The sequence below is a fragment of the Pleurodeles waltl genome, chromosome 8 (genome assembly GCF_031143425.1).
Source record: "Pleurodeles waltl isolate 20211129_DDA chromosome 8, aPleWal1.hap1.20221129, whole genome shotgun sequence".
NCBI classification, from domain to species: domain Eukaryota; kingdom Metazoa; phylum Chordata; class Amphibia; order Caudata; family Salamandridae; genus Pleurodeles; species Pleurodeles waltl.
This window is the reverse complement of record NC_090447.1, coordinates 1526359796-1526372066: the sequence shown is the minus strand read 5'-3', so window position 1 is coordinate 1526372066 and position 12271 is coordinate 1526359796.

Sequence of the window (12271 nt, the reverse complement as noted above, 5' to 3'; positions counted from 1 at the left end):
TCCTTCACAATCGCTTCCCTTTATGCACCTAATTCCCAACAAGAAATCTTCCTGAGACAGTCTTTGACTCCGTTGCTACAATCCCCTGATGGTGCTGTATTGCTGGGGGGCGATTTTAATTTGGTGATGGACGGGTACTTGGATCGCTCAGGTCATCGGTATGGGCAGACGGGGTCTCTGTCGGATGCAGGGCGGCAATGATTGAGTGAGTGTGGTCTAATGGATGTGTGGAGGAGTATGCACCCCTCGCTGAGGGACTACTCCTTTTACTCATCAGCAACCAAAACATACTCTTTCTGGCATCCCAGGAGCTTCTCTCTAGGGTTAGAGACTCAAGTGATTGAGCCGCGGGCCCTCTCTGATCATGCCCCAATTACAGTTGAGATCCACATGGACATGTAGAGGGATGGTACATCGGGATGGCGATTTAGGGATTCGATGCTTCAGAACACTGCGACGGTAGAGGCGATTCGAGGGGCAATAGCGGACTACCTTAGTTTTAACGATGATGGGATAGTAAGCATTGCAACACTGTGGGAGGTACTGAAGGCTGTGGTGAAGGGAGAGGTGATGTCCCTTTCTTCTAGGGACAATAAGGCTAGGAATCAACTTAGGGGGAACCTAGAGCAGCGAGTAAGGGTTTTAGAGCGCTCACATAAACACACCGGTGCTCCTAGAATATGGCGAGAGCTCGAGAAGGTGCGAAAGCAGCTGAGGAGATTGGACTGGGACAGGGCAGAGTACGCGGTAGCCCGCCTCAAACATAAGTACTATGTAGGAAGCAATAAGTGCGGGAGGTTGCTGGCACATAGATTGAGAGCGCAGCGTGCAGCATCAATGATAAAAATGGTGCGCTCCCCTTCGGGAACAGAAGCACACACGAGTGACCAAATAGCGCAGGCTTTTGCGGAATTCTATCAAAATCTATACAGTGCTGAGGAGCTGGGTACCTTAACTCCAGAATCCTTCTTAGAGGGCATAGCAATCACCCCCTTGTCTTAGAGAGGGGCAACCGCGTTAGATTTACCTATAAGGGCGGAAGAGGTTATTTCAGCGATCGCTCGGCTGCACACCGGGAAGTCACCTGGCCCTGATGGATTCTCAGCGCATTTTTATAAATCCTACTGTGCGGAACCTGTTCCTGTTCTGGTGCGCCTTTTTAACTCTTTTCGTCAAACGGGCGCTCTTACGCCTAGTATGTTAGACGCTACCATCGTGGTTATCCCGAAACCGGGGAAAGATCCTGAGGAATGTGCCTCGTATAGGCCGATCTCCCTTCTGAATATTGACGCTAAATTATTCACTGGCATTTTGGCACATCGTCTCAACTACTATATGCCGGGGCTTGTGGATCCTGACCAGACGGGATTTATACGGCATAGGCAGTATAGCGATAATATCAAGCGATTGCTTCACCTCTTGGATAAAACCGAACGCTCTTGTAGGGCGGCGCTCTTCCTATCTATCGACGCTGAAAAGGCTTTCGATAGGGTTTACTGGCCATACCTGTTCAAGGTGCTTGAGCGCTTCGGACTGGGACCGGGCTTTATGGCATGGATTTGCTGCATTTATCAAGCGTCTCGGGCGGCGGTTCAGGTCAACGGGACACTTTCCTTGCCGTTTGCCGTCCAAAGAGGGACCAGACAGGGGTGTCCGCTTTCGCACCTCCTTTTTGCGCTCTACATGGAGCCTATGGCGCAGGGGCTCCGGGATAACCCTCAGATTAAGGGCGTGAAGTTTGGGGGAGATGAACATCTCATATCACTTTACGCGGACGTCATCCTTACTCTGGCGGAGCCTATGACCTCACTACCGGCGTTAATGGGTGTCTTAGAGGAATTTGGGCAGGTCTCGGGGTTTCGAATGAATATGCTTAAATCGGAGGCCATGGGCAAGTTAATTAGTGGGGAACATGAACGGGACCTGAAGGCCCGATTTCACTTCACATGGTCCTCCTCGGGGCTTCCATACTTGGGGTTCAAGCTGGGTTCCACAGTCGCCCGCACAGTGACGTTGAACTATGCAAAACTGACTCAGGAGGTGCATCGCGACTTAAAGGTTTGGGGGAAACTTAAATTGTCCTGGTTGGGTAGGGTCGCAGCAGTGAAGATGACTATCCTACCACGTATACTATATCTGTTTCAGGCGCTCCCGTTGGAGCCTCCGCCACGGACGATAGCGACCCTCCAAACAGCGGTTCTAAGATTTATATGGGAAGGGAAGACGGCGCGGTTATCGCGGCAGATCCTGTATTGCCCCAAGAGAGAGGGGGGACTGGTGGTCCCCTGTCTCCTTCGATACTTCCAAGCAACTCAGCTGCGTTTCCTCTTGGAATGGAGCCGACCGTCTTCCGAGAAGCATTGGTGTTTTATGGAACCAAGCAGTGGGGGGCGCTCACATATGGAAGGAACCCTGGCTAAAGCGCTGTCACAGGGCACAGGGATTGTATATATCTCCGGTCACGGAGGTTTCCATGAGAGTGTGGGATCGGGTGGCCGACGGGGTGGGTTTGACGACCTTCCCGTCTCCAATGACGCCTCTGGGCGCGAACCCAGATTTTGGCTCGGGCCTACAGTCTGAAGCATTGCGTCGGTGGTATGAAGGGGGTTGCAAAAGGGTGGGATATTTATTTGATGATCAGGGGGTTATCCTTTTTGATCGGACGAGGGAGCAATATGGCCTAACCAAAGCTGACAGGATGATGTACTATCAAATAAGACACTGGGCCCTGCTTCCAGCCAATAGGATATTAATAGATAGACCGTTAACACCGTTTGAAAAATGGATTCTAACGAAAAAGGATGATTAGCGCGTGGTTTCTGAGCTTTATGTCCTTCTACGGGGGCGGCCCGCTCGACCAAGACTAAGGGGCAATTGAGATGGGAGAGGGAACTTGAGACAGAGCTATCGGAAGACACGTGAGAGTGTCTTTTACAGGGCGCACCACACAGCTTACTACTCAGAAGGTACAGAGACAGCCTATAAAGTAGCCTCCTCCTGGTATTACACCCCAAGTAGGATCCACGCTTGGGATCATAACAAATCTAGTCTCTGCTGGAGGGGTTGTGGGGGTGGAGGTTCACTTGTGCATTTGCTATGGCATTGTCCCAAACTACACCGGTATTGGAAGGATATATTAGACACGGTGGACAGGGCTTTTGACACTCAGCTCCCTAGACTTCCTGCCTCTGTCTTACTGGGCCTTCCCAATTCTCTCATTTAGGAAGTTGGCTCTGTATGTACTATTTCAAAGTAAGAAATAGCATGCACAGAGTCCAAGGTTTCCCCTTAGAGGTAAGATAGTGGCAAAAAGAGATCATTCTAATGCTCTATTTTGTGGTAGTGTGGTCAAGCAGTAGGCTTATCAGAGGGTAGTGTTAAGCACTTGTTGTACACATACAGGCAATAAATGGGGAACACACACTCAAAAACAATTCCAGGCCAATAGGTTTTTATATAGAAAAATATCTTGTCTTAGTTTATTTTAAGAAACAGGTTCAAGATTTACAAACAATAGTTTAAATGAAAGGTATTTCACTTAGGAACTTTGAATTAGCAAAATAGCATATACAGTTTTCACACAAATGGCAATAAGCAATTTTCAAAGTTCCTGGGGGAGGTAAGTGTTTGTTAGTTTAGCAGGTAAGTAAACCACCTACAGGGTTCAAAGTTGGGTCCAAGGTAGCCCACCGTTGGGGGTTCAGCGCAACCCCAAAGTTACCACACCAGCAGCTCAGGGCCGGTCAGGTGCAGAGGTCAAAGTGGTGCCCAAAACACATAGGCTTCAATGGAGAAGGGGGTGCCCCGGTTCCAGTCTGCCAGCAGGTAAGTACCCGCGTCTTCGGAGGGCAGACCAGGGGGGTTTTGTAGGGCACCAAGGGGGGGGTAAACACAAGTCAGCACAAAAAGTACACCCTCAGCGGCACAGGGGCGGCCGGGTGCAGTGTGCAAACAGGTGTCGGGTTTGCAATGTAGTTCAATGGGAGACCTAGGGGTCTCTTCAGCGATGCAGGCAGGCAATGGGGGGGGGGGGGGCTCCTCGGGGTAGCCACCACCTGGGCAAGGGAGAGGGCCACCTGGGGGTCGCTCCTGCACTGGAGGTCGGATCCTTCAGGTCCTGGGGGCTGCGGTGCAGTGTCCTTACCAGGCGTCGGGTCTTTGAAGCAGGCAGTCGCGGTCAGGGGGAGCCTCGGGATTCCCTCTGCAGGCGTCACTGTGGGGGCTCAGGGTGGTCAACTCTGGCTACTCACGGGCTCGCAGTCGCCGGGGAGTCCTCACTGTAGTGTTTGTTCTCCTCAAGTCGAGCCGGGGGCGTCGGGTACAGAGTGCAAAGTCTCACGCTTCCGGTGGGAAACGTGTGTTCTTTCAAAGTTGCTTCTTTGTTGCAAAGTTGCAGTCTTTGTGGAGCAGAGCCGCTGTCCTCGGGAGTTCTTGGTCCTTTTAGATGCAGGGTAGTCCTCTGAGGCTTCAGAGGTCGCTGGACCCTGTGGAACGCGTCGCTGGAGCAGTTCTTTAGAAGTTGGGAGACAGGCCGGTAGAGCTGGGGCCAAAGCAGTTGGTGTCTCCGTCTTCTCTGCAGGTTTTTCAGCTCAGCAGTTCTTCTTTGTCTTAGGTTGCAGGAATCTATCTTGCTGTGTTCTGGGAGCCCCTAAATACTCGATTTAGGGGTGTGTTTAGGTCTGGGGGGGTTAGGAGCAAATGGCTACTAGCCCTGAGGGTGGCTACACCCTCTTTGTGCCTCCTCCCTGAGGGCAGGGGGGCACATCCCTATCCCTATTGGGGGAATCCTCCATCTGCAAGATGGAGGATTTCTAAAAGTCAGAGTCACCTCAGCTCAGGACACCTTAGGGGCTGTCCTGACTGGCCAGTGACTCCTTGTTTTTCTCATTATCTCCTCCGGCCTTGCCGCCAAAAGTGGGGCCGTGGCCGGAGGGGGCGGGCAACTCCACTAGCTGGACTGCCCAGGGGTGCTGTAACAAAGGGGGTGAGCCCTTGAGGCTCACCGCCAGGTGTTACAGTGCCTGCAGGGGGAGGTGAGAAGCACCTCCACCCAGTACAGGCTTTGTTACTAGCCACAGAGTGACAAAGGCACTCTCCCCATGTGGCCAGCAACATGTCTGGTGTGTGGCGGGCTGCTAAAACTAGTCAGCCTACACTTATAGTCGGTTAAGGTTTCAGGGGGCATCTCTAAGATGCCCTCTGGGGTGTATTTTACAATAAAATGTACACTGGCATCAGTGTGCATTTATTGTGCTGAGAAGTTTGATACCAAACTTCACAGTTTTCAGTGCAGCCATTATGGTGCTGTGGAGTTCGTGCATGACAGACTCCCAGACCATATACTCTTATGGCTATCCTGCACTTACAATATCTAAGGTTTTGCTTAGACACTGTAGGGGCATAGTGCTCATGCACTTATGCCCTCACCTATGGTATAGTGCACCCTGCCTTAAGGCTGTAAGGCCTGCTAGAGGGATGACTTATCTATACCTATAGGCAGTGTGAGGTTGGCATGGCACCCTGAGGGGAGTGCCATGTCGACTTAGTCATTTTATCCCCACCAGCACACACAAGCTGGCAAGCAGTGTGTCTGTGCTGAGTGAGGGGTCTCCAGGATGGCATAAGACATGCTGCAGCCCTTAGATACCTTCCCTGGCATCAGGGCCCTTGGTACCAGGGGTACCAGTTACAAGGGACTTACCTGGATGCCAGGGTGTGCCAATTGTGGAAACAAAGGTACAGGTTAGGGAAAGAACACTGGTGGTGGGGCCTGGTTAGCAGGCCTCAGCACACTTTCAAATCATAACTTAGCATCAGCAAAGGCAAAACGTCAGGGGGTAACCATGCCAAGGAAGCATTTCCTTACACAACCTCCCCCCCCACAAAACGAAAGAGGATGAGACTAACCTTTCCCAAGAGAGTCTTCATTTTCTAAGTGGAAGAACTTGGAAAGGCCATCTGCATTGGCATGGGCAGTCCCAGGTCGGTGTTCCACTATAAAGTCCATTCCCTGTAGGGAGATGGACCACCTCAACAGTTTTGGATTTTCACCTTTCATTTGCGCCTTGAGACCCGCACAGGTGAGTAGCGCGCTTTATAAATGTTAATGATTTGATTTGATTTGATTTGATTTGCATTAGCCATCTGAGAGGTCTGTGGTCAGTGTGAACTACAAAGTGAGTACCAAAGAGGTATGGTCTCAGCTTCTTCAGGGACCAAACCACAGCAAAGGCCTCCCTCTCAATGGCACTCCAATGCTGCTCCCTGGGGAGTAACCTCCTGCTAATGAAAGGAACAGGCTGGTCAAGGCCATCATCATTTGTTTGGGACAAAACTGTCCCTATCCCATGTTCAGAGGCATCAGTCTGCACAATGAACTGCTTGGAGTAATCTGGAGCTTTGAGAACTGGTGCTGTGCACATTGCTTGTTTCAGGGTGTCAAAGGCATGTTGGCATTCTACAGTCCAGTTTACCTTCTTGGGCATTTTCTTGGAGGTACGTTCTGTGAGGGGTGTCACTATTGATCCATATCCCTTCACAAACCTCCGGTAGTACCCAGCCAAGCCAAGGAATTCCCTGACTTGAGTCTGGGTTTTTGGAGCTGCCCAGTCCAGAATAGTCTGGATCTTAGGCTGGAGTGGCTGAACTTGGCCTCCACCTACAAGGTGTCCCAAGTAAACCACAGTTCCCTGCCCTATCTGACATTTGGATGCCTTTATAGAGAGGCCTGCTGCTTGCAGGGCCTTCAAAACCTTCTTCAGGTGGACCAGGTGATCCTGCCAGCTGGAGCTAAAGACAGCAATATCGTCAAGATAAGCTGCACTAAGGGACTCCAAGCCAGCAAGGACTTGATTCACCAACCTTTGGAAGGTGGAAGGGGCATTCTTTAAACCAAAGGGCATAACAGTGAACTGATAATGCCCATCTGGTGTGGAGAATGCTGTCTTTTCTTTTGCTCCTGGTGCCATTTTGATTTGCCAGTACCCTGCTGTCAAGTCAAAGGTACTTAAGTATTGGGCAGCACCTAGTTTGTCTATCAATTCATCTGCCCTTGGAATGGGATGGGCATCTGTCTTGGTGAAATAATTAAGTCCTCTATAGTCCACACAAAACCTCATCTCTCTCTTTCCATCTTTGGTGTGAGGTTTGGGGACTAAGACCACTGGGCTAGCCCAGCGGCTGTCAGAGTGTTCAAAGACTCCCAATTCCAGCATCTTGTGGACTTCCACCTTGATGCTTTCCTTAACTTGGTCAGACTGTCTGAAAATTTTGTTTTTGACAGGCATGCTGTCCCCTGTGTCCACATCATGGGTACACAGGTGTGTCTGTGTGTCCACATCATGGGTACACAGGTGTGTCTGACCAGGGGTTAGGGAAAAGAGCTCAGCAAAGTGTTGCAGGACCTTCCTACAGATTGCTGTTGGCCAGAGAGGGTGTCTGAATAGATCACTCCATCAACTGAGCCATCTTTAGGGTCTGTGGAGAGGAGATCAGGGAGAGGTTCACTCTCAGCTTCCTGGTCCTCATCTGTTACCATCAACAGATTCACATCTGCCCTGTCATGGAAGACTGAGGCGGTTCACATGGATCACCCTTTTGGGGGTCCTGCTAGTGCCTAGGTCTACCAGGTAGGTGACCTGACTCTTCCTTTCTAGCACTGGGTAAGGGACACTCCATCTGTCCTGAAGTGGCCTGGGAGCCACAGGCTCCAGAACCCAGACTTTCGACCCTGGCTGAAACTCAACCATAGCAGCCTTTTGGTCATACCAAAACTTCTGAAGTTGTTGGCTGGCCTCAAGGTTTTTGCTTGCTTTTTCCATATACTCTGCCATCCTTGAACGTAGGCCTAGTACATAGTCCACTATATCTTGTTTAGGCTCATGAAGAGGTCTCTCCCAGCCTTCTTTTACAAGAGCTAGTGGTCCCCTTACAGGATGGCCAAACAGAAGTTCAAAGGGGGGAAAACCCTACTCCCTTCTGAGGCACCTCTCTGTAGGCGAAAAGCAGACATGGTAAGAGGACATCCCATCTCCTTTTGAGTTTTTCAGGGAGCCCCATGATCATACCTTTCAATGTCTCGTTAAATCTTTCAACAAGACCATTGGTTTGTGGATGGTATGGCGCGGTGAATTTGTAAGTCACCCCACACTCATTCCACAGGTATGCGGACATGAAGTTGGTACCTCTGTCAGACACCACCTCCTTAGAAAATCCCACTCTGGTAAAAATACCAATGAGTGCTTTGGCTACTGCAGGGGCAGTAGTTGACCTAAGGGAAATTGCTTCAGGGTATCTAGTAGCAAGATCCACTACTACTAGTATGTATTGGTTCCCTGAGGCTGTGGGAGGTTCAAGTGGACCCACTATGTCCACACCCACTCTTTCAAAGGGGACCCCACCACTGGAAGTGGAATGAGGGGGGCCTTTGGCTGTCCACCTGTCTTACTACTGGCTTGACAGGTGGCACAGGAGACACAAAACTCCTTGACCTTCTGGGACATGTTGGGCCAATAGAAGTGGTTGACTAATCTCTCCCACGTCTTGGTCTGTCCCAAATGCCCAGCAAGAGGAATATCATGAGCTAAGGTTAGAATGAACTCCCTAAACTCCTGAGGCACTACCACTCTCCTAGTGGCACCAGGTTTGGGATCTCTTGCCTCAGTGTAAAGGAGTCCATTGTCGCGTGGGCTCTCATTATCCTAAATGAGACTACTGGATTTCTAGGCAGCAGGATCGTTCCTGGTGTGGGGGACTGAGTCTGACCCACTTGGAAGGACCTCGGTCACCCTAAACCCGGTTTTGCTCCGGCTAACTAGCAGTGCCTCATTTCTCCCAAGGGGAAGAGATGATTGGGCAGCCGAGCGCATTACATCTTTGGAACTTCTCAGGGAAGTCGTGGTCACTCAGATCCAAACCAGCTCTCTCATTTACAGTATGATCTCAAATACAAAGGACAAAGGCAGTGTAAGTTTTATATAATGTTTTAATAAAACGACTGCATTTTAGATATTAAGGCGTGAGCCACAATAACCAGAACCATACAACACAGTAGGATTGAAATAGTCACTAGGAGAGTGAAACATAAGAATAACGCTATCATGGTGTTAACAATTTCTACTCTCTCTCAGCTAGTTCTATTTCGAGCACAGCATGTTAAGCTTCTAACTTGCCTTTCAGATTCCCTGGGAAGACATCAACCCTCATACCTGAGCAAAGGCCTGTGATCTGGTTCAGCATCTGCAACGAGGCAGTCAGCGTCTAGTTGTGGTTCCCTGGTCGGAATCTCCCTCTTGCATGTATTGGGACAAGGAAGTGTTTTTATAACTAACATGTCAGCGTGATCACAAAATGTCCCTACGCAACAACGCCTAAGACTAAACTCCTACCACATCTATCGGCAATGTACCAGACTGTATCCTTGACTGAAGCACAGAATGAACAGGAATGTGTTATTGAGAACTCCAGTGCTGAAGTAGGCTGAACAGTGTGATATAAAAAATAAAACAAGACCGTAGAACTGGTTATTTGAAAAATAACAGTACGAAGCCGAATAAAAAGCAATTAGAGCAAAGTGCACAGAGGCTCTAAGCTGCGAGCAAAGAAATAAAATATATCTAGGGCAAAGTGCACAAAGGCCTAAAGCCTGAAGCTAATGCGCAAAGGATCCACAAAACTGAGCACACTACACCTCCCCTTGTCGGTAGCAAGTGGTTCCAATAATATAAAAGTATGCCCCAGATACAAAAAATACATCAAAATATTTCGACAAGGTCACAGGACAGCAAAGCAGAAAACAAATTATAAATTGGGAAGCATGCGACAGTAAAGCCAAATTCCATATAATGTAAATTAAAAAAAATAATAATAATAATCCAATTCTTAGACCGAAGCCACGGAAAGCAGGAGATCCTCCATTTCGACAGATGTCAACATCGGAAAAGCCACGGCAAAAATGATCATGGAGCAGGTGTGTTCCAAAGCCCCAGAACCATCCAGGGCGGCACCCCGTGCAGGGCCTATGAATGAGACAATACCATCTTCCTCCAGGAAGGGATTCTCATAAACTGCCTCACGAAGCAAACGCAACCGCAGTGCACAAGTCTGGGAATGAGCCCTAATCGGGAACATCAACAGATCAGTATCGACCACTGGGGGGCGCGGCAGTGAGAGACAGAGAGCCAGTGCATGTTCAAACGAGCACCAAAGGCACCGAAACACAGGTTGCACACAATCCAAAACCGGTCGGAATGACCGAGACCAGTCACACTCCAACTGTCCCAGGAATGTTGCTCCAAAATGCTGCATCATGCGTTCACGACACAGCTGCGCTGACGGAAGCGCTAATGTGGGATCTCGTCGCAGTGGGACAGCCATTGCGGAAGAACAGCAGCAACAGCAAAACCCCAGCCAACAAAGCCAAAGTAATCGGGAATCCCCCAAAAATGCTTCCGAAAATAGAGTGAATAGCAGAAGGTATTAAACCGAATATGGAAGAGAAGGTATGAGCAAAACCAACACCAACGGCTTTAAAAAAAAGTGCAATTCCAGCAGTGCTGGACGCATTAAATATACGTCCCACGAGTTCACCAAAGTGACTCGGAAAGTTAGTATTCAAAAGGGACTGTATTTCTGCCGATGACCTCGCCACCTGAAGTGCGTAGGTCTCGCTAGCATATGTAAGGGCCACATGCTTTTGAAACAATAGAGCTTTCAGTCGACTCAACTTGTCGAAATTCACCTTGGAAGTAGAAATATGAGGCCAGATGTCCGCTACCTCCCTAATTTGAGTGGGGGAAACAACACATTCCCGCAGCACGTAACGGCCTTGGTGACAATGACTACATAAACTATTCCGGCACGCATGCCACAACAGGGTTCACTGTTAAGAAGGACGTAACTGCCGTTTGAAAGCACCTGGAAAGTGTTTTTAATTACCGTGACTGGAACTCCCTTAAGATAACAAGCTAAGTTAGCAATCGAGGCATTACACGCCCCGTGCAAAAACAGCTGTTTACAAACCATCGAATGGCTGACAGAAGTTTCGCATTCACTACCGCCAAGAAAAACCTCCCTCAAACCATTAATACATCTGTATAGAAAGGGAAGCTCCCACACCTCGTGTATGTAACTGTCTCCCAACCTTTCATATCTACCCACCGGAATGTGCTTCAAACAAGAAGTAAATTGCAGAGTGGAGATAGGCAAATTAATAACCCCGTGAATCAACCACTCAGCTGACGGAATCTCAGCAACAGTAAAAGGCAATTTCTCCAACTTTTCAATATTTAACATAACATATGTCGCTTCCTTCTTAGCCATCAGCTGTTGTGGACGAGTCAAATTAAAGGAAATAAATATCTCCCTGGCACGAATGTGCTGCCACGGAACGCGACCTGCCTTCAAGGTCTGTAGAGTCCAACCCAACTGCATGATGGACCGCGTTTGACTCTGCCCATGATATAAAGAAGACATATCAGATTTAATAATGTCTATAGCAGAGGAAACAATGTTGTCAATTGTGTAAACACGGTCTGAAAGGGTATGCATCCCATTATCCACAACAGACAAAGCCTGTATCAAAGTTTCCTGATCAATTTGCCTCAACCGGGCCGCTGCCTCTTGTTGTGAAAGCTTCCAAATCTCATTATATACTTCATACAGAAAACGTTTCTTCCGCGGCATTCTTGGTCCTGACAAAAAATCTTGCAAGTCAGTATCATTAGACAGTAACGTGAGATGTGTCTTAACTGCATCCAGCGTGGATGACTTCAACCATTGTTGACAAAGTTTCCCCATGCTGTATGTAGTAATGATATCAGCATGTTCTGGTGATATGTAGCGAGGGTCTGCCCTACTAGTCCTGAACCCCCCCCGAAGAGGTGAAAAAACACTGATGACACCCATTAGTGTCTATGGGCCACAATAACTACCCGCCCGGATGTATCAATGAAGTGTTAAGCGTACCATTCTGGACCCAGTCAGTAAGCTCACTAAACGAGGCATTAATATATTGCTGCCAATTGTTCAATTCGGAAGGGACAGGTATGCTAGGCAAATTCAAATCTCTAATCGTTGCTAAGCCCAAACAACTAGTCTGTTGTACAGTGTCATTTAGAAAAATCATCTGGACAGTAATAATACACGCCCTAAACAATGTGTCCCTGACCCGCATTTGCCAATTTTTCGTTCCCCAGACACTTTTCAAGTCAACAGTTTTGGACCAGTATTCACACCCCTCAACCGAAAGTTTGGATACAAACAAATTTGAATA